Source organism: Camponotus vicinus, unplaced genomic scaffold (assembly GCF_025532165.1).
Source record: "Camponotus vicinus isolate PSW18456_S1 unplaced genomic scaffold, iyCamVici1.0 SCAF_5, whole genome shotgun sequence".
NCBI classification, from domain to species: Eukaryota; Metazoa; Arthropoda; class Insecta; order Hymenoptera; family Formicidae; genus Camponotus; species Camponotus vicinus.
The window spans coordinates 8499923-8526427 of record NW_028141977.1 but is presented as its reverse complement, the minus strand read 5'-3'; the positions used below and the strand labels follow the sequence as shown (position 1 = coordinate 8526427).

At 34.5% G+C, this 26505-nt stretch overlaps 1 protein-coding gene across 1 annotated transcript in view; it reads right to left on the bottom strand.

The window, feature by feature from the left end:
• LOC145971676 (uncharacterized) overlaps positions 1–25520 on the bottom strand; it is a 60335-nt gene extending 34815 nt beyond the window's left edge. The window contains exon 1 of the mRNA XM_083099595.1: positions 25015–25520. The gene's annotated coding sequence lies outside the window, so the exon portion shown is untranslated. The remainder of the gene's footprint in view (positions 1–25014) is intronic.
• Between the last annotated feature and the right edge of the window lie 985 nt (positions 25521–26505).

Genomic DNA, 26505 nt, shown 5'->3' with positions numbered 1-26505 from the left:
GTGCGTGCGAAGAGGTCATAGGCTAGGGACAAAGTTCTTATCGGCGTCGCGCACACACGAGCCTCCTTCACTTTCCCACAAACTGCGTTCCCGTCACATGCTTCCCACGTCTTTGTCTTGCCTAGAAATTCAATTCACAGCCGTACTCATCCGCTAACATAAATAAATCTCCAGTCGTGTCCTGGTCGCTCGAAATGTGCTTCATCTATTTTTATTTAATTAAATGCATAATTAAGAGATTTTGTCGAAGGATCGAGCTTTGAGGAATTTTAAAGGAAGAGGTAAAGAAATGTAAATTTTGCTTCCAAAAGATAAAATTCACAATAGTAATGACGTGGTTGACTGGGAAATATGCATGAGTCGACGTTGCATTGATTTTTTGAATACGAAAACCAGGAGGTTGCAAATTGTTTGACTGTTTCGCGAAAATTGCTTCCTTGTCAAACGAACGAAAAGGAAGAGAATCGCGAATAGGGAACTTGGAGGAAACGAAGATCTCATGAAAAGTGGAAACATTTCGCTTGCCTGAAGGAATTTCTTCTCGAGCCACGAATAGCGACAAGCAAGTTCACAATAGATCTCCTCTGGCCGTGTAATTTCGCTCTGGCGGGAATCATTTACCGTCCGCGGAAACTCGGGGTGAAGAGATATTACGCGAAATCATCGTTAAAGCTCTATCATTCCACGGTGAACAATCTCAAAGGCTCGCGGATGGGCGCTTCTCCCTTTATCAAGGGAGAGTGATCGATCTCATTTTCTCTCAATTTCACATCCTAGCCTGGTAATGCACTCGCATACACGCACGTGCAGCGTACAATGTTCCTTCTCTTTCAACGAGATTACTACATAGATGTTTAAGTGGATCGTCGGTCTAATAAAAATCACTTTTCCGTATTGCACTTATCTATCGAAGATAAGATCGTGAGATTGGTATATTTTCTCGCTGAGCACTATGAGGAATGCAAATTGCTTTTCTGATGCTTAATATCTAAATTTTTGAGTACGAATAATACGATTAATTCTCTTATATTATATATTTTATATATAACAAATATATTTGTCAGTATTATAATTATATACAATCATTAATATTAATTTTTAATAAATAATAATGACAATAAAAATCCACAATACCATGACTGTTATTATTAATTTATTATTATTAATTATTATTAATTAAAAATTAATAATAACAGTAGTGGTATTTTCATTACAGTCAGATACAAAATGGTTTGTATTAGCAATTAAAAAATTTATTGTTAGTTGAAGGAAATAATAGTAAGTTAACCAACGAATTTTTATAACGAGTTGTTATAACGATCTCGTCATTATTACGTCGAGATGCGATCAATAAAGTTTCTTTTTTTTTTAAATTCTATCGAGAATTTTTTAAGAATTAATTCCAGTTTTGATATGGATCGAGAAGATCGATATGGACAAATTGGATATGGATCTATTCACATTAATCTCTTGTAGAAATTGTTAAGGCAAAATGGAATGTGATCGAGTGGAATGTCGCGATTTTACGCTCACAATCAGCCGCGGAATCACTTCCTCGCTTGGAATGATATCTACACAAGTAGATATCGCACATCTTACATTAATTCGTCCGCGTCCGGCGAATAAAAAATAGTTATGCACAATAAATGTTCCAGTGCGAGATAAAATATGCCCGGTTAACCCGGTTAATCATGCTCTGTATTGGACTATCAGGAAATTAAAGTTGCGAGGTGGATACTTGATGCGGACGATAACTTCCTCAACGAGAGAACACACATCGTATTGGCGAACTTCCTCTTTACATCGTAATAATATCCCACGTTTTATTCTCGTTCATTCGGAACAACACGATCGTTTGATTGCCAGTTAGAACGTTGCCCGTAAATACAGTTTCTTATTGGCGATTTTAGTCACGCTCTGCTCCTCGCAGCAAGGTATCGCATCCTTCGGTCCTACATATATCGTTGCGAGGATTTCGATGAATCTTATCGCGATGAGGTTCATTTTCTGCGAAGAGAAAATTAAGCAAAAGCATGTATATATTCAATGATACATGTATATCATATTGAAAAATCCTTTCCCCTCGGTCGGGAGCCAAAATACGATCAAAAAAATCCTGGGCCACTTCACGAGCAAAGAAGAAACAGGAGACTCTCCCCTCGACTGACGAAATATAACGACGTTAATCCGAAGCCAAGGCACGCAGGTAGCCGCTACATATTCCGACGATTCTCGCAAAGCAATGTATAAGCTTGTTGCATTGAATAAACCACGGGACCTCGTTCGTGCACAGCGGACCGAAACGTCGTCGCTTGCGTCGCGTGTAGCCATATATTCGCTTCGCGGCATCTCGACCGCGGCATAATCCTGACACGCGCACAAATTTCCCTGTGCACCACCTGCCTCTCGCAAGCTCGCGAATAACTTTTCCGCTTTGAAGTGAACGCTATACGGGCCGCAATTACTCTTTATCCTGCCGGGATTAAGGATGGCGACTTCTACATAGTGCTTAGATGCCATGCAACGCTCGCGATAAAGTGTTCAGGGGATTACAGATCTACTTCTCTCTCGGAGTTTACCTTTTTTTTCTCCATTAGAAAGAGCGCAAAACTGAAATTATTAATCGCGAGACAATTCAGCATTTGCGTGCGCCATAAATGTAATTGCGTGCACAATTCGCAGGACTATTTTAGCTTTAATATGTCCACCGATTTATAACGAGGTTCCCTGTTTGCGATATGGAAGAGCGCTTCCGCGAATTAGAGTGCTTCTGCAATATTATACTTCGGGTATGGATAAACTCAGGAGTCACGCGCGTGCAATGAATAGTAATCTAATTCCAAAGTAGAAATTGGGACAATAATTCGTAGTCGATTCGCATCGGACACGGAATTGTAGCATTTAGCATATTCAAGCCAATAATATTGTTAAAAGCTCTCGAGCAGGGACTCGATATCGATGAATGATTCATACGACAAGTGCTTCATTTCACTTGTAAACAAAGAGAGACATGATTTTATATGCGCTCGCATCGAATCTATGACGCGACAATTTTCAATTTATTCCGGGCGTGGCGCAATAATTACATTTTCGACTTTAACAGTGGAATAATATCCTTTTTTGCCAACCGTGAAAGATGAACGAAGGAAATGGAAGTGGAACGAGTCCGCGGCACCGTCTTCAAGTCTGGATCATAAGAAACGTGTTAATGGCAATCGTGAATTATAACGGGCGGCGACTTACACGGCTGTCGAACCGGTAGCTAGCGCCTTAATAGCGCAAGTTGTGTGAATCACAGACTCCCATCATGATTAACATCCGACGCAGTCGTGATTTGCGACGTGTGTCATTGTGAGGCATGCAACAAACCATGATATCAGAGTATATAATAGACATTGAATGCAATATAATTTGATTATCAATTTTACATTGAATTACAAGCTCTCGCAGTGATAACAAAGAGATTAAATAAAGTATCATTGGGAGATGAAACTTAAAACCATGTATGCGATAAAATATTTGATTGTGTTGCAGAGAAAAATAATATCGTAGAAATTTGATTTATTGTATATTTTTATTTTATTTTATTTTATTTTTTTTTTTGACGCAATGTGTGTCCAGATTTTTCACGCTCTCTTGTATATCATTCGGTATAAAACGCTGTCGCGACACGGCGTGTTGGATGGATGCTTCTTGCGCGTTTTCTTGCCAGTATCCCTTGACGGCGGCTCGGCTTTCAAACGGCTTTCATTAGGCTCTTAATTATCCACCGCGTAATATTAAGTTTCCGAACTGTTTAACGCACTCTGCTCGGCCATGATATAAAGAGTTCGTGATACTGATCCCACGTTATTAAGTTTATGCAAAAAAGTGCAAATGAAAAAAATGCGTTAATGGAAGTTGTGATTTATAAAGCCACACTTGTGCCGAACGGAACTAGTCGCGGCCTAATTACATGGATCTTTTATACCGCAATGTGTGATATCATGATGTACGCCGAGTCACTTGATACATTTATTATAATGTAATCCGGATGCAAACGTTCTTATCCCTTTCGTTATTGTTTTTTTGAATAACCACTTTGAGTCGACTCTTAAACGGCTTCATTATGTAGTTCATTATCTTTTTAGAAATATTAATATTAAATCGTACATCAGTTCGCCGCTTTTGCCGTAACAACATTAACAGTTTTTACCATGACAAGTTTATGGTTTTCATCATTTGTATTTATATACATGGAGAGAGAGATATTATTAATTAGAGTATATATTTATAGAAGTGTTTTATTATAAACAATAGATAAATACACACTATTAATCATGTTTGTCTATAAAAGATGAAAAGTTGAAATTAATTGCGATAATTGTGACATGGAGTAAATGCGATTATACGATATTTCTTGAGACTGAAATGATTAATTACATAGTTTTATTTAAATTATTAATTCTTTAATTTTTCAGCTTTAATAAAAAAGTGATGATTGTACAAATATTAAATTTAATCGAACGGTGGATCCATTATAACGTTTCGATTCAAGCAGATTTTAATCATGGAATACTAAAATTAATTTTCATAAATTCATACACGAATTTAAATGTATTTAGATTTGATTTAAACAACGTGCGAAATAGAATGCTCATTAATCTTTCTCTAAGCGATTAAAATTTTGTTTTAGTTAAAAATAAAGTTATAACGATTTTTAAAATTTTAAATTATAGAGAGAAAAGAAAAAAAATTCAATATTTAAGTCTTAGTTTTCTCGATTCAAAGTACGCTTGTCTCAAAGGCGATATAATGGTTAAAATTATGTTTTAGTTAAGAACAAATTATATATAATGATTTTTAAAATTTTAAATTACAGAGAGAGAAGAGAAAAGAAATTCAATATTTGAATGTTAGTTTCTCGTTCAAAGTACGCTTGTCTCAAAGGTGGCATAATGGTTAGAATTATGTTTTAGTTAAGAACAAATTATATATAATGATTTAAAAAATTTTAAATTATAGAGAGAAGAGAAAAGAAATTCAATATTTAAATCTTAGTTTCTCATTCGAAGCACGCTTGTCTCAAAGGCATGGCTTCCGGCGGATTAGTTTGTAAAAAAGAGGGACTTGGTATGACGAGGAAACGAACGCACTCCATAATTATTGAGAACATATACGGATGTGAACTATCTTATATAGAAGGCGCCAGTTGGGATATACAGTTTATCTGCAGGCATGAATGATCGCGTAACACGATCGAGCAATTATCAGCTCACGGAAGGAGTAATCATTTTCTAGTAATATCCAGTCTGGCTGACATTTCCGACCTAATCTCAACAGTTTAATTCTTAAGTATTACCATGTTCTGCACTGGAATCATATCCTCTCCAAATAAGGTTTCAGATAATTTCTTCTTATATCTTTATACGATATTTAAGGATAAGAGTAACTTTTTTATAATAATTTTACAAGTTTCTTTTTTATTTGAGAACATGTATATTCTTTAATTTTTTGTACGTTATATAAGTTTAGATTAATAAATTGATAATATCTTAATAAATTGATTAATATCTTTCTAAACAAAAGTATTTTGCAGGAAGATTCAAAGTTTAAATTTTATTAATTTGTAGGATTCGCCTTTTTAATCCTGTACACTTTCCAATATACGTAAAACCAATAGTACATGAATGAATAAAAATCGTTGATTCTCGTTGTATGAATGTAAATAAATATATATGTAGCTTAAAATTGGAATAACCAACGCTATCAAAAAAATAAAAATTACGTTAAAAATACGTTAAAATATTACATGTTTTATCATATCTACATTCCTGTTTTATCATAGCTTTTATTAAACCGCGAAACCATGTATTGTATTAAAGTTAAAGTTTCCAACGTTATTCTGAAGTTTCAGGTATTGGAGTAGTTGTAAAGTTTCTCAAGCATTTGTTGTTCTAAAGTTTCAAACACCGGAAACCTTCATGTTTTAAACATTATTCGCTTTACGATTTTATAAGTCATAAATCATATAAATGCAAACAGCTTAAACAGTTTTAGTTTTAATTAAATAAGATACATTAAGATACAATTGGACAGATCTTTATTTAATTTTTTAAATAAAAAAAGAAAAGTTACATGGTAAAAATTCAGTAATTAAATGTATTAAATTTATTCATGTCTTTCTTTCATCGTATAAGATATTATTATATTATTATATTATTATTATTATTATATTATTATATTATTAGATTAGAAGAAATCTTTCTAGTTTTACATTTTATATGATATAAAAGATATACATATTACTTTTTTGACGTCTCTATTTTTTCTAATATTTTATATATTTTAAACTCTTTATCTTGATATTTTTAAATATTCAGAGTTCATAAAAATTATGAATCAACTTATATAAATAAACAATCATACACGCATATTTTTCATTAGAAAGAATTAAAACTTGATGTTGGAAAAGTCATGAATTCGTTGATGGTGTCATATTTACACAAAAGCAAAGTATCTACCGTGCTTTTATCCACAGCAACCGCTGCATTTATCGGAGAAGCATCTTGAATCCGGACAAAGAGAACGGATTCTGCTTCGATTTACAGCGTAAAAATGTCCAACCGATTTAGCTGCGAGACCCTCTCTTTAGACGATGGCGACTACCGCCGCGAGACCTCGGTCCGACTGGAAAATTGCAATAATAACGGTGATTTCGCGTCCATTTGTCCGCAATGAGTGCACGCTGCGCGGAGTGCGGCGGTCGTGTTCACGGTTAGTAAATACCTGGCTAGTGTATATAATTTTCCTCGTGCCACTGGAAGTGCACGGTTACCTCTTTTTTTCATCCCCCTTTTTTTTATCTTCACCGCAAACTTTCTTGAACGGACATGCGAGAGTCGCATCATCGCAGAGAAATACTAACACTTCGATAGATAACGAGCAAACGTTGAAGAATTCCGATGTAAGAAAACTACAAATGTATGATTTGTCTCGATAAATAGATTTGGATTGTATGTTTTGTCCTGTCGTAAATCTCTCGGATTATAGTATGCGTGCAAAAAGTAATTAAAAGTCAAAGTAATTATTTCCTATAAATAATACAGGACAATGCTTTGTACAGAGATGCATGCAGTAAAAATTTTTTTGTTCTTTGATATATTTACGTTTTAACCCCATACAATTTTAAATATACAATTATTTAATTTTTAATTTTCTCAAAATATATTAAATAAATATTTAAGATATATAATAATATAGATTTCTTATTTAAATGAAATAGTAAAAAATAAATAGATGAATATTAAGTATTTTTTTGTTCTTTGATACATTTACATTATTTACATTTTAAACCCTATACAATTTTAAATATACAATTATTTAATTTTTAATTTTCTCAAAATATATTAAATAAATATTTAAGATATATAATAATATAGATTTCTTATTTAAATAAAATAGTAAAAAGTAAATAGATGAATATTAAGTATTTTTTTGTTCTTTGATACATTTACATTATTTACATTTTAAACCCCATACAATTTTAAATATACAATTATTTAATTTTTAATTTTCTCAAAGTATATTAAATAAATATTTAAGATATATGATAATATAGATTTCTTATTTAAATAAAATAGTAAAAAATAAATAGATGAATATTGATGAAATAAACTGGAAAGAACGTATTTTCAATGTAACGTATTAAATTACGACACATGAATCCATTTTTTAAATCCGAATTAAATACACAGCGAATTTTAACCAAATTTACACAGCATCGCGGAATTCAATCTGTAATATCATGCTCTTTTTATGACAATTTCTGTTTCGGTTTTCTCCGTAAATTCATATTTCATACGAGGACAGCTTTGTTCATCCGATAGGTTCTCCCTCGTACAAGTTTCACAGTGATAAATCGCGTTTGAAATTCGCAGAATCGCAATTAGATGTCGTGATAAAGGGAACGCTTTGAAGTATCGAATGCAATGTATCCGATACTTGTAAGCGACAATGGGGGAAGCAGGAAATGTTGCTCGTAGATCTTGCACCTCTCTCGATCGGCGAGACGCGATATACACCTGGTACGCACACCTACGCGCGATGTACTCCGTCGACGTGTCTTTGTCGTCGTGAGCGAACGATAACGCAAATCCGTACATGGTATATACCGAGCTGCGAGCGAACGAAGGCTGCTCTCCCCGAGCGGATTGCAAGCTAACCCATTCGGCATGCCCTGTACACCCGTATTCGTTGAATTCCAATTCCGATTTGTATTCCAACCACGTCCAAGCGCTCTCTCATCCAGGGGAATATCCAGGTTGCACAGATTGTTTCCGAAGCGCGTCTTGTTCGTGTGATTGACCACGTGTATGAAGTAGACGTGCCACATTACAATATACGAACGTCATTATTCCTGGAAGGGTGCTCTCGTCCCTTTTCGTGTCTTCGTTAAGAAAGGAACTCGTGTATTCGCGCCGGAAGGGCGTCTTGTACTAAACGGGAAGCCCCTAAGAGAGAGATCGTATCGAGGGAACTACGTTCGCGTGTCTTTTTGCATCTTGCATCTTGTTGTCGTTTATTTTGATGATTTCTTGCGTGCGGTTGGATTTGTCCGGGATCGCGGACCGTGATTTGTTAATATCATAGAAGCGAGGATCGTCCCGATCGTTTATAATAGCGGGTACCGCGTAATTGCGGAGCAATTTATTCATTTATTTGGTTATTTTCGAAAGAGAGAAGGGAAGACAAAATATATAAATTGCAATTATGGATTCGCGAGGCCTTAAAAAGCGGATTTACGGCCACGAATTTCCTCTCATTTACATCACGCCGTACGTTTTATTCGCGTGCAACACGGCGTGCGGTGCAAATCAATGGGCTGCGAACCCGGTATCTCAGACAAATCTTCGGAATCGCGAATCGAAGGCCATCGGCGGACTCGTAAATCGTCCTCTTCTCCCTCCTGGTCGAGTATAAATCCGTGGGTTCGAGAGTCGCGGACGAGTCGGCCCGCTTCGGGGGCGAATACGGGCGCGCACGCATTTACGCACTCACGTGTCCGCTCGCACGAATTACGAGCCATATGCAACGCGTGCATACGCACGCTTTGCGAGAGAATCCCGCGTCCTCCCGCGGGTTATACGCGTGCATTTACGATATGCGCGCGCGAGATTGCCCGAAGCTGGTGGAGATTCTATCGTCTCTCGCGCATCGCGGATCGCATGCGTCTCGGTGGCGAAGCTGCAAATTGAACATCTGCCGTCTCGTCCGCGCGTAAAAATCTCAATTTTTTTCATCGTAAAGTCATCCGTAGCATCTGCGAAATACGGCTATTAAAATTGCTACCCGATTCACCGTGTCCTTTATGGGATTGCCGAAGAAAAGCCATCGTGAAGGTTATTACCGTTTTAAGGTATTGCTTTATTTGTTCGCTATGTTTCGTCTCAACGGTACGATAAACTATTATTAAAAATTATTTTATTACAAATATTTAAAAATATTATTATTTTATTAAAAATATTTAAAAATATTATTTTATTAAAAATATTTAAAAATATTATTATTAAAACTATTATAAAATCGTACGATAAACTATTATTATAACATTGTCTAGTTTTCAAGATTTTCTCAAATGTTTCTGTTCCTCTGTGTGTACAGATTATTTATAGGTTTTTTAAATATCTATTAATAATTGCAAGTACAATTTAGTATCATTATATCTTGGAAACTAAGAGATTATGAATTTACACTTGTAGGAATTTTTTTTATTGTAGAACATTTCTATGTATCTTTTGTTAAAACGTTTTATATTTCAAGGAAATAAATTGCATAAATTGTAGGTTGTATTCACATCAGATAGTTTTAAATGTCAGATATAAATTGTTGCATGTTACGGTAGAAATGCACGAAGATTGTTTGTAAGAGAAAAATTCCGTCGTCTATTAATGTTCGAGCTAAGCTATTGATTATCTTGAAGAGCCAAGAATGCGGAACGTATCGAACGATTGAAAGCATCGAAAAGAACGCACCTCGTACGCATCTGATAAAGGTTAAACGGGGTTAGCGAGGTTCATGTCATCGTTTGATTGACTATTTCTTCTGTATAAAATCTTTCAAAGAATTATTTCCGCGATAAAAAATAAATTTAAATTTTCATGTTTTTTCATAGGACATTCAATTAAATAAATATAATTATTTGCAATATTCGGCATTTATGTCGCTTCAATAAAATTCAATTAAACTAGAATAAAACTAAAGTAGATTATTTAATTTTAATTCATTATACATTTCGCGTTTACAAATAGGAATTTTGATGTAAAAAGGGGAGAAGAATATATTTTCTTAACTTTATTTTCTTCGAAATGGAAGCAGTTCTCTTATAATAACATTTAAATTATATAAGAAATTACAAGTCAAAGAGAAAGTAATTTTCCTTGAAATTTGCACTATCATCCGCGGTTGACTCTTAATCCGAATAACTTAAATTGTGTTTATTTTCTTTGTTTCATAAAATAAGATTCGTGATAGTAAATAATAAATAAACGCTTCGCAATTTCTTTTAATTTTCTAAGATGACTTTAAGGCTAATAAATAATTTCAGCAAAATTAATATATAATCTAAAATTAAATAGATGTAGAGATAAAACAAAATAAAAGAATAATGCATATATATATAAGACACTTCAAGAATAATATCATATGTCGTCCAGTTTAAAATTTACGTAGACCTATTAATTAAAATTTGCGTATTAATTAAAAAATAGATTAATACGAAATAGCATTCGCAAATCAAATGAAAATAATAATGATACCTGCTGCTGTAACCATATATGATGTGGTTACACGGAAAATATTATCGAGTCGACAGCCAGATGTAATTTAACTAGCACGCATATTAACGCGATTTATGTCACGAGTAATTGATACAAGAACCGTTGACGTAAGCGATTTGTAATGCCAATACATAACAATTCTCATAAATCATTATATGTAGAGAAATGAGATTAGCGGCGCTGCCGGTTTGTCGCGTAAATTAATCGTTTTACAGGTAGAATGAACAATGATTACTTTATGTAAACTAAACAACACCGTTACAGGCCTCACTCCGAAAGATCCTAACAAAATACGAAGACGGTGATAATTATATAACTGGGATTGTACTGTTATTCGCAACATGCAATTAACACATGCGAGATTAGAAGACCTTATGTCTTTTTTTGTGGATTAGCTATCTATTGGGTAACTGTTTGCCATAGGATGTTATTAGAATTGTCGGCGACTGAGACTTCGCGCGTTTTCCAGACATAAATCCGAGATGACCATAAGCGAGATGAATTATCAGTCGCGCTCATAATACCAATTAAAACGGAAAATGGCTATGCGTAGCGGTATTCTTTAAATTAATAGGTATTGCTTTAGTCAGCTATACGATTATTGGGTAATAAGATAGCGGAAGAATCGTTAATCGTTCAGTAGAAGTCAATTAAATGGACGATCGTTAATTGTGATAATGGCTGTCGAGTTCGCAATATTTCTATTATATCATTGCACATCGGTTCAACAGAGAATCATTGTCAAAGTTATAGCAGAACTCGATGTGATTTCTTCTTCATGTCACGTTCTTGTTCAGGAATCCTTATTTGGTAAAAATTAGTTCGTGTGCGTGTTAATATGCTTGTGATAGCCAGACATACTACAACTTTTATTGCATATTTCATTTGTGAAAGATATAAGAAAAATATTCTATCTACTTTATTTGATTCTACTTTGTATCTTTTTTAGTTGAAAAATAATAAATTTCTATTTTATTCTGTTTTTGATATATATATTTTTCTTTCCTTATTTAATACATTATACAGATATTATTTGATATTACTTACAATGTAAAGTAACTGTTTATATATTAAATTAGAAAGAGAAAAATATTAAAAGTGAAATAATACGAATATCGACATTTTTATGAGCTTAAATATAAATTTACAGAGATTTATTAGTTAAGTTTAAAATATAATTTTTTTAAATTGATATTATCTTAATGAAGTAGGCACGTGAAATACATAATCTTTATTTGAGTATTTTAAAAATTATCATTTAACTTTTAATTATCGATATGATATATAATATATTAGAAAGAATAAATATCTTATATTTTTTTTAATATTTTTGAAAAATTTTCGATAAAAAGCACTGTGCATTGAAACATTAAAATATGGATTTGTGAACATTTTCGCCACAAAAATATAATTTGACACAATTTTACATATTTTTGATAAGATGTGCTACTTTTTTCCATACTTGTATTTTTTCTTAACTTATTATACTTAATTTATTATATGTGATGCGACCACAATTCATAATGTGGTTAACATTAATCACGGATTTAAGTCGAAATGAATCGAAATCTAAACATCTTCTTTTGATAACAAGCATCTGTGATAATAATAGAGATGATCATGAAGCAACGATGAATAAATTGAAAGATGATTCATCGAATATTTCGTCTAATTTGCACTGTCAGTTTCTCATTACGGAAGTCGTTAGAGTCTGGCCTTCACGTCACTAGGTCGACGGATCGTTGTTTGCATTCCTTGTAGTACGATCAGTTCGTCGACGAAAGAACGGTTAACGTTTTGTCCGAGATCGTGGATAAGAAATCCTCGAGTTCTCGAGTAAATCCTTCCATCGCACGAATATCCAATATTTATAGTTTTATTTATTTCAATAATATTCAACGGTAAACGAGCAGTTATTACTTACGCAAGTAGCTGTTATTTCATCTTTGATGCAAATGATATCGCTATCAGGATAAAGTATATGTATATTTGACGAATATTTTATATTTATATTTTATATTTTATAACAAAAATTGCTAATCCCACAGATTATTTATAATAATAAATAATTTATACACGTTGTTGGGCTTTTAAATTATCACTAATTTTTTTGTCATTAATTCCCATTCAACTTACCAATGAGCTGTACCATTTACGAATCAATTACATATCAACGCGTCGAATTAATTATTTCTTTACATTGTCACGAACCAATACAACACACGATATCCTCAAATAAAAATAGCATACCAATACTCTTAAATAAAAATAATTGATATGTTTGGAACATTTAGGCGAAAATTACATCTTAGAAGGGCCGTCTGCGATTTACGAGGTGAAGAAACATTTCTGTCCAATTAAATGCAGATCAACGTGCTGTTCGCCTCTTTTTATCGCGTCTTTACTCCTTTTTTTTAAATTATGCCGGATCATTGACCGCCTTGAAGATTAAGGGCGCCGACACATTTGACGCGGTATAATTATTATTATGCTACCAACCCAGCGGTAACGTCAGACAAGCCATCTGACATTATTTAGCGTCTCTATAATTTAATGACCGGCAACAATCGTCAAGCGGCAAGAGATACCCGTTTCATGTTAATTACTTAATTACTTCAGCTTCCTGCTGATATAAATCACGCGACGCGTAAGAAAGTTGAGCTGTTACGGACAGAGATTATGGCAATGTAGATATGCTCACCAATTTATGCTAAGGGATGGAAGTTCACAAAACATAATATATAGTATATATACAAGTATTTTAATTTTAATATGATTTATTTCAATGTTATTAAGCTTGTTATTAATCTTTTATTATTATAATATTTTGCAATTAATATCCGTACAAATATTGTTATTCTTATGTCTATATGAAATACAGACACGTGTACGATTTATTGCAATCATTCGAGAGGAAGAAGATTTCTGCTTTCGAGTTAATTTTTAATCTGCAAAAATCTTGCGGATTAAAAATCAACACAAAAGAGCAAAAATCGATGAAACACGACTTGGACTTTTACACCAACATCGCGGCACGAGCGGTTCCACGACACTTCGCGCTCGCGAGACGCAAAACCTCGCATCCAATTTTCTAGGAAGGTTCGCGCGCGCGAATCCATCGAAGCGTCGGGGGGCGCCCACTAATATTTTATTGCCGGCCGACAAACATGTTCTTTCACACACGTCGGTTTCGAGAACCGGAACGACGTTATCGCACCGAATCGCTCGGCGACACGCTCCGACCTTCTTGCCGCTCTTCTTCTCTCGGCCGTCCTCGAAGTGGAGATTCTTTCACGGGAGGCCGACTGTGGAGGGGCAAGGACACTTTAATCCTCCTACCTTCGAGGTTACCTTCTCAAGGAGAAAAAGGAGGAGAGGGAGAAGAGGACGACGACGATGACGGTGGTGCTTCAGAGAAGATGGGACGGGGAGAAGAACCAGGGAAGAAGAGGTCTGATCGTCGAGCGTAATCGTGACGGACGCGGCGAAACGGGACTAGCTCGACGTGAGAAATGTAATCCTTGCTGGATGACACTCGCATTCGCGAAATCAAAATTCCGTTCGCGCCGCATATCTGTATGCGAGCGATTGCATTTGCATTTTCGATCCCTGATTAATTCATCCTGGTCGTTTTTTGAGCCAACGCGTTCAAAGGAAGAACGACTTGCAACATTCGAACAGTCGAGACCGCTCAAGCAGACGACATTAATCACCGATTTACATTCTGCTGGGAGGTCCTTTGGTATTTTTGGCCTTGCCTCGAGAGCTTAATCGCGAATTTATTGCAGTGAAAAAGAAGATATTAATTCTCATCGCGTAATAATCACGCTGAAAGAAGCCTTTCGATCGAAATTTCTGCCCCCGAGGTTGATAGACCAGCGGATCGAGACTGTAGAAATTGTGGATTTCGAGGTAAACGCTTAAGGGCTCCCCGATGCAGCTGTTGTTAGAGAGTAGAAATCACTTTCAATGTAGCTATCTCGCTACCTTTGTTATTCTTTTCCAGCGGCGCCCTTTAATGAAAAGGCAAAGTTATTGTAACGCAGCATCTAATTTCGTTTAATTGTATATTATTACTAAGGGGTATGCTATTCGCGGAAATTTGCGAGTAGAGCGGCAAAAGTTGGTGGAAGTGAGACCGGCGATGCGGCGTGGACATAAACCCGTTGGCATTTTATTTCGCGATTATCCGCGGTTCGTTAATTGAAAAAATGAATAACGAAAAATATAACCGCGGCTTCCCTTAACACGGTGCGATTAATCGTTCGATAACTAATACGTAAATAATGAGAAATCGAACCCGGATTACCTTGGTACCTTTTTTTTTTCTCGATCCTGTTCCCATTCCAATGCAATAAAGCCGTCGTAATTTTGTACCTTGGAATTAACTCTCTGCATGATTCGACGCGCCGAAAGGGCAAAGTTTAAGTGTAAAGGCGGCTCCACACTAAATATACTTTCGACGAAGCGTGCGAGAGATTTACATGAACGAGAGATTCATTATTTGTTCGTTTCCGGCCGGATGTCGGCAAACATGACGGAATTAAAGGGCAATAAAGCCTCGTAGATTGTGGAAAACGTTTGTACAACCATTCCAGTTTAGTTCAGCGCAGTTTTGTTTACACTGGGTTCGTTCATGGTAGGATTATTTGCACTATGATAGTTTCAGTTTCATAACTTCCGCTCGAGTTAAGCAGATATTCTTGTTATTCTTTGCTTTTTGTTGGAAATACTGTATTTGCCATAAATTTATCTGCGATATACTTAATAATAATAATATATAAACTCGAGCAGCGAAAAATATACATCGATAAATGTATTGGTCAATTTTTATATTTTGTTATATTTACTCGTAATAGTAATTTTTTACATTTGTTTGCAGATATATAATTTTACGAAAACTCATTGAAGACAAAAATTTTTATTAAATGTGTGAACATCAGTATTATTTAGATTATACAATAAAATACAAATATTATTTAATTTGTACAAATATTATTTATTATGTAAGTTGTCAGATATGTTTGAACGTATCTTCCCTCTAGACGGATCTGCTGAATAGGATGCATTTAATGTGAGATTGCCTTAAGTCGATCGGCATGTTCGCCTTTGAATAAAGGCGTCACAACAAGACAGGCCACAATACCGAAATCATAACTAATGGTTCGATGGAGGCGTGATCATTCCCGCCTAAGCTATCGTCTTGATTTCTTTATTTGATTTCGTTTTAGTGGTTTGCCGACGCGATGGAATGCTTCATAATTCAGTTAAAGACGTATTTATGCGTAGTAAATATGATCTGTAATTTTATAATATAATATAAATTATATAATTTATAATATTATTAAATTTCATAATATAAATTATTAAATTTTATAATATGAATCATGAAAAAGCAAAACATCATCAGAATCGGTATCGGTAATTTTTATAAAACGCAGAATGTATTGATCAGAATGAATGATACATGAAAGAATAAATGATCTATTAGCTGTTAATTTGCGATTAATAATAAATTGCCCATGTAGAAGAATTTATAGCAAAATAATTTCGCATGATATATGTGCATTGATAATTATATTTGCACATTCATATTTCTAATTTAAAAATTTACATGAATAATTAATAATTACAAGTTAATAATCATGTTAATTTTTTCATATACACGCAATTATTTTCTTTTGATGAATTTATTTTCTACATCGAATTTTAAGATATATAAAATTGTCTTTGCAATTAAAATATCTTTTATAGATACATATATTGATATATGCTATTTATAAAATATTATAAAATATTATATTATATTATATTATAAAATATATTATAAAATATTTCTACATTTTAAGACGTACGTCAGTGTAAAATTACGGTTTCTTGTGATCTTTTTTCATCTAAATTATAGCATTTTCTATTAAGACGAGGTTCAAATCACTTTAAGAATGATTAATGACACGATAATCTTACTTCAAGAGTTGTAATACGCACACAAATACATTTACCGTAATGTAAGTTTAGAAAAATTGAATTTATAATCTCCTTCGAAATGATTCAATTTCTCCATCGAAAATGCTATTATTTAATACGCGAATAAATAATTTGTTATCGTTTTTCTTTAAAAAAAATTAGGCACACATAGACCTATGAAAATATTAATATTAATTTAATTTGACATATCATATTTCTATTCTTTAATACATATTACGATTTATGAAAATATGCGTATAAAAGTTAAAATAAACTTATATCCTTGAACTCAAGTAACCCACTAAGCGCAAAAAAGGATTAACCAGAATTTCTTCAAATAATAACACTGTGTAATACACTCGAGAGGCTGTTAACACGAGTTTTCGACCTTGCGAACATTGGCACGAGACGAGGTTTCCCACGGGAAAGCAAAGAGCCAAGAGTACCGCCGGATCGTCAGCTCTTAGAGATTTCTAGAGAGCTCAGCAATCCCCGCAGGCTGACGCGCGATCCGCCCCGCTATAAAGCCGCTATGTAAATTCACCTTCCAGTATCACGACCGCGCAGTTGCGTTTCGCAATTAATGCGGAATGCACTTGACACGCGCAGATTGGTAGTCCATCTAGTTGTGGCGAAGGCCGAAGCCCGTGATCGGGAAGAAAGGGATCCTCGATCTCGTGTCGCGCGTCTCTGATCTCGATGTGTCGTAAAATTGCGAGGGAAGGAGAGAACTCGAATCCATTTGTTTCTTCGATGCCGCCTACGTATGCAAGAGTCCTAATTTGGTCATCCAATATGTACTCTATCCTATACCGTTAATCATGCATGCGCGAGCTACAGCACCGCGAGAGCCGTGGAACGCTTGCTAAAGAGTTAATTGGCACATCGATCCACGTACCAACGACGGTAATGATGGCGCCGTCGAGGGTAGTCGTTAAAAGGAGAACTGATCGCAGGTACTCCAGTTGTATTTTAGTCTACGTTGGTGCGTCGACACGCAATGTCGACTTTTCCATTAGAATTTCCTCGCATCATCGGGAATAATGTATCTTTATTTATAGTACTTCATTCTTGTTTGTTGCAATAAATCGAACATGTGTTGAAACTACTGCTACACTCTCGTGTCTCATAAAATATTACAAATAGCTTGTACAAGTTTCATATTTTTAGAGACAGTTACAACTTTGAAATATACAGGGTATCAGGGCAATCTCTTCCCAAAAAAAGCTCTTGTAGCTTACCTCGAAAGCTTTTCAAAACACTATAATAAAGTATTTTTTCATCGAGTACTTCTCGAGTTATGAGGCTTGAAATAATCTCTTAATTTTACATAAACCATAAAATATCTAGTAAAATATTCATTTTTCGATTATCTTACCTTAATACTTTTATGTACAAAATAATGAGAGGAATCAATTGGTGTAAAAAAAATACATAATTGTTTCGAAAAAAAATATGTAATTTGCAATTACATATTTACTCTCATTATTTTGTACATAAAAGTATTAAGATAAGATAATCGAAAAATGAATATTTTACTAGATATTTTAAGGTTTATGTAAAAATTAAGAAATTATTTCAAGCCTCATAACTCGAAAAGTACTCGATGAAAAAATACTTATTATAGTGTTTTGAAAAGCTTTCGAGGTAAGAGCTTTTTTTTGGGAAGAGATTGCCCTGACACCCTGTATATAGAAGATATAATATATAATATATAATATATCTCCTGTTATTATTTAGAGAGATAAATTTTTCAAAGTTATAAATTGAGGATATCTATAGGATTTATTGTTTCATTACATTTTGTTACGTACATTTCTTTATTTTTGATAAGATCTTTTATATAGAAATTGAACAACATATAAGTAGTGTACACGTAACGTTTATTTCTACTTATAAGAAGCTTTCGCAATCTTATTGTGTGCTCGTGTGTACCGAGTCTTTTTATCTATCTCAGAATCTTTCATAAAGCAGTGCAGTGCTGTAAAAAAGATATATTGTAAGTCTTTTTCAATTTAATGTTGGGATTTTTCAGTGTTCTACGTGCAATATCTTCTACTTTAAGATTAAACGAAGAAGGATTACTAGTATAACATAGAAGCACACTCAACGCTAGCTGCTCCAACTTAAGCTTTCCTTTTATCTGTGTGTTTATATGTATGTTTCTTAATTGCAATAAATTTATTTGTTTGAAAATCTAGAGACATTATCGTATTTTGTCTCAAGTATCACTCGCAATAAGAAGCGATTGCATTTATATGTATGCATTTATATACTTCAAGTTTTTAATATTAAGAAATATTATATTTATAATTTATTTATAACTATATTTACAATTTATATTTATTAATTTATAATATTATATTTATATGGGTAAATTGAATTAATTATTATTATAATTTTCATATATTTAGCAAATTACAAATTTAACAAATATACAATAAATACGATTTTTATTTAAATGTATAAAAGGAATAGCCTTTTAGAAATATTTTTAGAGTTTATCGAAAAAATAAGATTGATTTGAATAATAGTTATTACTAATCACATATTAATATGTAATATATAAACTCTCTCTAAGTCATAATACTGCGTGCTCCTTGTAGTATCGCTGCTTATGTGACAAGAACGATGTAATCACATGTTAATCGCTCGTCAATAAATTCGTCGAGCATTTTAAACAATCACCGAAGATGCCATTGCACGCGCGTATCTCGATGCAAAAATGCAGAAGATCTATTCATTCGTGCCCCGTATTCGTATTTTGTGCAAAAACCGGTTTTTACCTCTCGATCGGTGACGCCGATAAATCGCCCAACTCGATTCGCCTGCGGCGCGATCTACTTAAGGATATCTGTCGCGCGGACCTTTCAATTTATAATCGAAAGCATATATATATATATATATATATATATTTACGCGCACTATCTAAAAAGTTTCGAAACGATGTGTTACGTCGTGATTTGGCCACAAGAACGTGACATTAATCATCCACCGATTTCATTCGGAGCCATTTCTTTTTAAGCCGGTTTCTCGCGGAAACTTTATGATCTTTCTTCTTGTACCTCCCATAGCGAAATTATACCGTGCTGCTCGTGTACATTAATTTCGAACGGCGCCAAATGACGTCTCTCCTTCGAACGACGGTGCTGCAAAGTGTTCTGGAAAAAGCTTCGCAAATTGTCCTCGTCGAACATGATCAATTGTTTTCTTTCATCTCCCTATCTCAAAATAACATTTGATATATTGGACATTTCGAGAAACGCAGCGAAATTGATTATTATTCTTGTATTGCTGTTTTTTTTTAATTGTTCTTTTTCTAAGCATTTCAACATTTACGACCATACTCCTTATTACTGAGTTGGAATTTGATTGCAGTAGATTTCTTATTCGTAAAACGAGGTGGACAAAAATGTTGATTGGCATCGTAAAATTGTCGTCATAAAGTATTTATATAACATGGAATAATTAATGTGTCTTTCAAAATATTTTATTATAGATATAATCTGTATTATATATATAATCTGTAAGTATCTGATATTCTGTTGCTCAAGCTGTATATATTTTAGGCACATAAATCTTTTAATTAATTCCCTTGGCCAACTAATCATTGATAAAATCTGTTGAATCCGTTTAATCCTGTATCCGATTAAAATCCGAGAATTTCTTCCTTATTTATGAAGCGCAAGGAATGATAATTTTGCTTATCTTGGATTACAACGCGAGAGTTGAAAATGTTTTATTTCCTCGGCAACTACTGTGCTGCAATTGGGAAGACGGAATTAACTTTCGCCGTGAACCTTCTTTTTCCTGCTTACTTTCACTATCGTCGAATCGTCCTTAAAATACGTGCATGTCGGTCGGAGAACTGCAGTAGGACATAAACACGGCTACTCGGTCATCTGCGCGGCGCATCAACCAATTTATATGAGCGAGATTAATTTCAAGAGCTGGTTTCTGAGAGATGTAGGCGCGCGGCGAGAAGTAAAATTTAATTACGCGGTGCAAGCAAGTATAGGACACGTGGAGATTGGGGTGAGGGGGGAGAAATTGTGCGTAAAAGATTTTATATATAGGGTGTTCCAGTAACACTACTATATCTCTTAAGATTGAAGTTTATTTTTATAGACGTGTAAATGCATAAATTTTCAACGATAAACACGGAATAAAATTACTCGTGATGCACATTTAAATCTAGACAAAATTTTCAAACTGAAATAATAATTAATATATGTATGTTGTATTCTTTCTTTTTTTTCGTAATAATTATTTTATTTTTTAGGTCTTTTTTAAATATTTATTTTCATTTTATTTATTATTCTATAGAAGTATCTTATATTAATATCTTATATTACATAACAATTATTGATTGGGTTAATAGTATAAGTGTACATCAGTTTTTCGTAATTTTATAAGCAACCTTGTGTATAGTGATTTAAAAAAATTTCAAAATTTTTAAGAAGCCTTATTTTTTGTAGCGTTGATTTTCAAGGCGTGAGAAAAAATATTAATTAGAGATATTAACTTTGATTACGCACCAAAGTATAATTGAAAAGATTTAAAAGATACTCATAGGAAAGGAAATTCATTAGAGTAATAGACAATAATTTTTTAAAGATCCCATGTGTATATAAAAAATGTAGTATATAAAATTTGTCACATATAAATATTTGCGTTTCGCGAATATTTAGAGAGAGAGTGCAACACCCTGAAATCGACATTATAATTGCTTCTATCGCACAAAGATTTGCCAACATCGTGGACATCGCTTAATTCAAGATAAACGGCAGGCGATTCGCGATCGATCGCGCGCGCTATTTTCGCGAAGCGAGTTACTGATTGGACGACCTATCATTAAACTCGGGTACTTGATACACGTATGGGTTCGTCGATTATACTTGGTCTCCGTGAGAACGTGGAAAAGAAGACGATTTAGCGAGAGCGGCGCAGTGGGATGTTTTCCTGGATAGATACACGTTGCTAGATTATCCCCGACTGTGACGGTTACGAGAGAGCGGAGAAGGCATCTCCTCGCTCATTCGTTCGCCCTCTCTTCCTCTCTTGTAGGTGGTAGTCGTGGACCCACGCCGGCGAGATAAGGCATCCGTAATTGACCATAACTCAAGGAAATGAAGCGGCGAACGGTACCGTGCATCTATATTCCGCCTGTGCTCGGACGTTAGGCGAGTTAACCTTCGACCCCTGAATGGCATCGCCGCCGCCGCCGAAGCCGCCGATGCTGCAGATGCTGCAGGATGCATCATCCTGCATCTCGGCCTCTTCCTCCTCCCACCTTTACTTATACGATGCGTTTCCTCGGATTTCGATTCTTGGTAGATGCGAAACCAAATCGCGGTTCGAGCTCTCGAAATGTCAGCGATCAGTGTCCACGAAGAAATATTCTCGCATCGCTTACATTCTTATCAATGTTTTGAATATACATTAATTAATACCGGTTCTGATATCAGAGGATCATAAACTAGGCACGTAAAATTCTCGTAAGAAAGCACATGAAAAAGAATGCGAGGAGAAACTGCACTGACAGCGCAAGTCAAGACTCTTAAGGCATGAGAATGACTTCGCGCAACGCCTTGCCTCTCTCTGTGAGCCCTCGTAATATATAATCTCACCAATATCAGAGTTAGATAAAGCTGTTGACGAGCGTTTCCACACTTACAATTGTGTTCATTAACATTACACGGCGTTTCTTCGTTCAGATCTACGATTCGTTAACATGTTTACGTCGGTGCCTTTAGAGTTGCCTGATTTTTCTTTTCTCTTCAAGACAATGCGAAAATATGCATTCGATTAAACATAGACGGATGCTTCCACTGAATACGTGGGATCGTTCAGATCGCACGCTATTCCACAACACGGTCCGTGATGAAGTCGTTAACGAAGATTTGCGTATTCCCGCGAGAAGTTACGGCCGTTTCGCCGTATTTTACTTGTATCATTTTCCGCTCATCGCAGTAAAATATGCGAAAGTCTTGCCAGTCTTTGAATATACAACCTTAGCCAGTAACATAACTTCTCATAACTTCTTCTATAAATTATGGTAAGACGAACTAATCGGCTTTCATAAACGAAGGTCTGAAGCATTTTTAAAATACTCTATTATAATAATCATGATATATTTTTGCTTCCTCCTTAATTATTCTTATTTCGGAAAAATATCTTTTTTTAATTCGAAATTTGTTATGTTTTTAAATATATTTAACTGAACGTAAAACTTTATAAAAATCTTGTATTTTCAAAATTAAGATTGTAGATATTATTCTGGTCAAATATTTAAAATCAAATATTTAAAAATCAAATATTTAAAAAAATTCAGTTAACCAATCATTGATAAACATATATATATGGAATTATTCCATAAAAATCATTAAGCAATTTATTGCACGACTATACGTTAATTGAGTTAATTGATAACATGATAAGTATAAATAGAAGAATTATAAAAAAAATTATTTCAGTTTAGTTTAATTTAATGTAATTATAAGGATCGATTCATCATTGCTGAGACTAGAAAAAAATTATTTAATTCTCTGTTAAATAGAAAAGAATAAATTTAAAAAATTTAAATAAATTCATTGAAATTTAGATGTTAAATTCTTCTGTTTCTTGAGACTAAGTATCCTCAGTTTTCAATATAATTTAAGGGAGACGAGGTATATTCATTCCATTAGTTCCGTCATCACGACGATGGTAAGATTCAAGAAATAGATTTTATGTTTCAACGCCTGGAATGATTTAATGTCGTTATTAATTTTACTACCAAACTTTTCCCGCGGTTTATAGATTTCCGCTCGGATATTAATGGACCCTAGGTTCCCAGTCTGCCGGCGGCGAATCTCGTAATAATTTCACAGAATCTCGTGCGCGTGAAGAAATGCGATGAGTAGCGGACGATGATTGCATTGGAATGCTTCAAGTTTTCGCAAATTGTTATCACGCGCGTTTTATCGGTTCTTTCCTCGACAAACAAAAAATTTACATTTTTCTTATTTTTTGAAGTCTAGAGATATGACATATTTAAATGCTAATTTTTCGAATATATTATTCTTATCAATTATTATTAACAGAAAATTAATATTAAAGATGAAGACGTTGATTAAATATTACGCTGACATCTTCATTTTTGAAAAACATTTATAACAAATCGTAAACAAAAAAGAACAAATATATCTGAATTGCTATTTAATTGCTCACGAGTACTGCAAATAGATTTTAAAAAGATGAAATTTATATACATGCAATATTTTATAATTATATAATAATAATAAAAGATAATAAATTTATAATAAATATAAATAGAATATTAATTATACAATAATAAAATAATTAAAAATAAAAAGTTTACAATATCAACTTAATATCATATTATTTCTCGAATTAACTGTGAAAGATATCGCAAATAATGCGATTAATACATGCATAAATACGAGCGTTTATAATTATTTCGAATTTATTTTGCGACCAATAAATTCGGGATTAAAACAATAAATTAGTATTTAATTAACGCTTAATTATGTCATACATTTGAATTTGATTCTCACGAGTGGGAGTGTCAGATAAGGAGGTCGCGAAAGTTTCAACTTGCGTAATTTATCATTCGCTCGAACATGGATGAATGCTAGATGCTTCTTTGACCAGAGTTTTCATATTAAATTACTTGTACTAATCGAACGTGGGAGAGAAGTACCGTTAGAAGAACCGACGTTGAAGCGTTTGCCCTCCAAGTTGCATCGCGACAAATATCCGTCCCTCCGTTGAATTTCTCTCGCGATATCACTGGCTTAAGTCGAAAACTAAATGTTGCTTTCTCGCCATTCGTTTAATCAAGTATTAAGATAATGACGAATATTTGTAACTCACAGCATGCAAGTCACCGTCATTTATCAAAACTCAGATAGCGCTTGCGAGGTATAATTTCTAATGTAGATGAGCTTGTTGGAGTTCTCATGTATATAAGATGCCTCTTCAATTTAAATCACAGTTACGGTGCAATAATATTTATTTTTAGTTTAACACAACGATGTTATATTTATGGAATATGAATATCAAAATAATAGCATTATTTAGTAAATTATTTATAATTATTTCTAAAATTTTATTATTCAATCATTCAATTAATTAAAATCCTCTACATTTCTTTTTGAGAATTCAACTCGTCCAAGTATTTGCATGCAGCAATGGCAATACACGAACAGATATTTCCATGTGTTACCTAAGGAGATTATTTCCAATGTTGTCTCTCTCGCGATCGATTTATTCAACCGCAAACAGAGACGCGTTAGTGACAACGAAGCCGGACGGACTCGCGGCTTCGCGACGTGCGTCACATTGTTCGTCCTACGTAGCACTTAATCTTCCTTCATCCTTACAAATACTACGCGCTGTCCCTTCGAGACACGTCTGGTTCGCTGGCGGTTCAGATTTACATTCTCCACTTGAGCGATTACCGGCGTTTGCGTTACACTGCCCATACATAATGCTCACGCAAGTGTTACGATTTCTCTCGCGCGAATTAAAAAGAGATTCCGTCCCTCTCTCATAATACGTACCATGATAAGCAAGATTTATAAGTATTCGGTAATTTGCGCGATCGCGCGATAAGAAAGCAAGCGTACGGAAAAATGTCCGAAATTTGCTCCGAAAATTTACTCCTCCCGAGATAGCGTCAAACACATGTGTAACTTCCACGATGCGGCGTAAATTTATCACCGAAGAAATAAGAGACGGCCATCTATTGTTAGCGGCAATGGAATAAATGACGTTTCTCCCAGGGATGCACGCAGAGGGCTATAAATATCAGCCGACGGCATTCCCGATGTTGCAATCTGCCCGGAGTGTTCCGCCGCTTTCGAATCTAAATTGCGTGCGCAGATAGGGCGGTGCTCGGATATACAGAGAACGCGAATGTCCTCGCATAAAGATACACGTTTGCTACTCATTGAGCGACCTCTCTTTGTTGCTATCGTTCGTTAAGCGATGCGTTTCGCAAGGTTTCGCAGATCGTAAAGTTGCGAACGTGCCGCGTATCGCGATAAACGAGAATCGTGTTCCTAAAAGGACACTAATTATTAGCGTCATAATTATCAACTCGGGGACCAAGTCGGAAGCCTCCTCTCCGCGATTTGCACTGCGAGAAATTGCACGCAAAAGTTAATTCGCGAGTTTCGTTTCGACCTGACGAATGAGCGACCTCGACTTCTCGACGCCGACTTCCCTGCAGCTCACTCTCCAAGACGGAGAGTTAACTCCCCTCGGAAGTTTTTCTTCCTTTTCACCCGTGCCTCTTTTTCTGCCTCCCGACTTGTTAGAACGCGGAATGTGTTGCCCGCGGTCAGGACTCGCAGTGACTTCTTAATCGGATATACGAACAAAACGCACGCATCATCGTCAGATCGCTTGCATGAGTAATTGCGTTATCCATCGCGTTCGCGATCTCACACGATGCCGCGAGCTATTCGACACCGCTGGGAGCGTGCGAAATTATCTTTCGAGTCATGTGAATTTTTCCCGGAATTTCCCTTGGTTGTGTTTTAGTTCAATTTTTCATATGAATAAATGTTACATTGAAAAAGAAATAGAAAATATGGAAAATTATAGAAAATATGAAAAAATATCGGGTGTATATTTAAATATTTTTTCATCTATTTTTAAAAACGAATTTTAAAACATTTCAAATTTTTAATGCGTTTCTATTTGGATGGAT